The sequence below is a fragment of the Suricata suricatta genome, chromosome 3 (assembly GCF_006229205.1).
Source record: "Suricata suricatta isolate VVHF042 chromosome 3, meerkat_22Aug2017_6uvM2_HiC, whole genome shotgun sequence".
Classification (NCBI taxonomy): domain Eukaryota; kingdom Metazoa; phylum Chordata; class Mammalia; order Carnivora; family Herpestidae; genus Suricata; species Suricata suricatta.
In genome coordinates this window covers 49,135,088-49,138,435 of record NC_043702.1, presented here as the reverse complement: position 1 = coordinate 49,138,435, position 3,348 = coordinate 49,135,088, and the positions used below count along the sequence as shown (strand labels likewise).

General features: G+C 31.8%; 1 protein-coding gene across 2 annotated transcripts in view; it reads right to left on the bottom strand.

Annotated features, from left to right (window-relative positions):
• Window positions 1-3,348, bottom strand: part of PDE1A (phosphodiesterase 1A) — a 331,024-nt gene that overhangs the window by 263,844 nt on the left and 63,832 nt on the right. The gene's annotated exons all lie outside the window — the stretch shown is intronic.

Here is a 3,348-nt window from a genome sequence, read left to right as displayed (position 1 = left end):
CTGTCCAGTTTTCCCAGCACCACCTGCTAAAAAGGCAGTCTTTTTTCCATTGGATACTCTTTCCTGCTTTGTCAAAAATTAATTGACTGTACATTTGTGGGCCCAGCTCTGGATTCTCTATTCTATTCCATTGGTCTATGTGTCTATCCCATTTTAATCCCTTCCAGGCTTGTTTTCCACATTCAACATTCAACACTCACTCTTTGAAATTTTCATCTTTATTACTAAGCAAAATTATAAAGCACAAATTTCATAAAATCTAATGTGAAAAAGACTTGGGTTTGAATACTGGTTTTGCCATTTATAAGCTATTTGGTCTTGGATAATTTTCTTATATCTATGCCTCAGTTTCCATTTGTATAAAATAGACTTAAAAATAATAACTCCTTTATAGGATTGTCCTAATAAATGGAATCACAGTAGATATCAAAAACTCAATAGTATATATAATATTTACATTTTTTAAAAATGTTTATACTTCAGTCATTAAACCACACTAAAGTAATCCAATATAGATAATCCAGGTAACCCATTTATAATACTAATTTCCAAATGAAACATGTTAACTAAAGTTATTTTTACCTCATACAGTTGTTATCAAGATTAAATTAGATAAAATAAATATATGAATTTTTGAGTATAGCACCTGGTACATAGTAAGACCTCAATAAATACCTGTTTTTCACTATTGTCCTTGTTACTACCATTGGCATTACCTTTAATTACTCCTATTGCCAACTGCCTTCTCTTTTTCTTTCATGCACCAAAAGAAATAAAGCATCCTCAAGCAAACATCATATCTTCAAAAGACCATGGCACTGACAAAAATTTAGTAACCAGAAAATGATGAAATGGACAAAGGAAAATATAAAATAAATGGGCACATAAAGTGCCAAATCAAGTCAGAAAATTTCCAGTTGGAGAAACAAACTAGTTTGTGGAAATCTAATGAATTTCAGGACTGGCCAGTTTATGACCCACCTCAGTTCATGTGCCTCTGTTAACCCTAGTGGACAAAGACAGAGCATTTACCCACACAAGGGAATATATTAGTTAATGGCAGGAAACAACATGCCAATAACATCAAGTTAGCTCTCAAAAAAATTATTTTAATAAAATAAACAATGTTACTAGGGAAATGAAAATCCTCTGCAGTTTAATTACATCAAGAACTGGTTAGATCAATTCAGGCTCATTCCTTTTAATGCTATTGTTTTGTTTTTCAAATTTCCAAAGAGCCATGCTTTGAAAATTAAAATTTATTCATCAGAGAGATGTTACATTAATATTACAGCATGTTAACTGATAGCTTTTCATTATGTATAAAAAACACAAAACACAAAAAACTTGCTTACATTTGTAAAAAGTTATGTATCTTAACTATAAAAGAGGAAAACATATCTGCAGCCAGCACTGTTTCATGTACCAGTTTCTGAAGACAATAGAGAATTTCAAAAGTATATGAATTACCATATGTGAGTGCTTTTGCTCCGACAAATTTAATTTACAGATAACTTATGCCTGTATTCTGTAATTTCCATTGAAGTTAATAAAAGTTGGGTTCCTAATCATCTTTAAGTGAACTATGTTATAAAAATATGTACTTGAAAGATGTTTTCTCTTTATAAAAATCATTTTAAGTATATAGAAATGTATTAGCATATATATAGAAATATATATATGCATATGCAAAGGCATAAATACAAACTTGTCTCAAATATAGTTTGGCTATTAACTGGCACCATCAGTGAATAATGTCCCTTATTTGCTTAAATAACTGAGGCTTGATTCTTCAAACCTTTTAAAAATGCTTAACTATTTTTTATAAAAATCACTCTGAAATGTATTGTTTACTTCTGATCTTACAAAAGGAATAGCCAGTTCAGTGGGGATTTTGCTCTTCTTTCAAGCAATGAGCAGGGACTGAGGTCATTTGCCAGCATGAACTCAGTGTACAGTCTATCCTCTGTACTTACTTAAACTCTTGATGATACAAAGAACATGGAAAGAGATGAAGGGTAACCTAGAATGCTCAGAGTTGTGCAGTGCTTTTGTCTCCCCTGCGAGCTCAAAGTTGCCATTTTTACCACATGCAGAATATTTACTCTCTCCTGACCTCTCACTGCTTTATCTTCCTTACTACTTCTTCTCTGTACTGCTTTCCTCCAAGTTCTTCTTTCTCTCATTCAACATTCAGAGCCAACTGTGAGCTAGCACCTCTTCTGGGCACTAATTACATAGCAGTAAATAAGACAGACACATTCAGATTACAAAGATTAAATTCCTGCCTCTTTTGCATACATTTTTGGGGCTTTTTTTAAAAAATGATTCTCCAATATGACATCTAGCAACTGTGATTTTAAAAATGTAATCACTTCTATTTGAGAATGTATGTATGACTTGTGTTGGGCAAAGTAAAATTTGGTCTCCATTAGGTTCAAGTCAAAATTCTCATACATTTCTCTATTGATAAAGGAAACATTCAACTATAAAGCACCATTATTATCAAATAAACATAACCTATGAATAAATGGTTTTGAGATACTCATTTTTTGAAAAACAATATTTATAGCAAATAGCTAGAATGAAAACTTTAGGAGGATGCTGTCAATCATCTTGAGATAATGTAGAATAATACTGATACAATGGGGAAAAAATGGACAAGATCATAAATCAAGTCTGAAAAGTCCTCCTTGAATCAAAGACTTTGGACCTAATCCTCAGTCAGAGACAAGCTTCCCAAGAAAGGCTTTCAACAGTTAAAAATAGGAATATTTTTATTCGCTTCTATAGTCAACCAAATTTTATTCAGTGAATACCGAGTATTATACAATAGGTGTAAGAATTGTTAAGAGTAAAGAAGCAGTATAAAAGAACAGAGTGATAGGGTGGTATTTTATAGCTGGTACTAATCTAATCTTCACAGAGCACTCTGAAGCAAATGAAGAGAGTTCATTTGAGTCTTATATTAAAATGAGAAAACTTGACGGAATGTATTAAATAAGCAAACACCACCAACAAGCAAAACAAGTACTACAATGTAAAAATATTTAAAAAAAAGAAAACCCTCTCACATGCATAAATGAAAGATTGCACACAAAGAACTCACATCTTTTCAAGCTTCAGTAGTAAATGTTCTGTTACTATGTATTAAATACTGCATGGTTTGCCCAAGCTAAGATGAAACCACATCATAAATCAATAAACATTTTGCATTTTCTTTCATTATCTACTCAAAGTCATGCCTACTGCACCTCTAAACATTTCATTAAATCCAATGATACAGCAAACACTCCCAAAATAAACTTAGATTGTATTGCAGTTTCACTTAACAGTATATAAAATGCT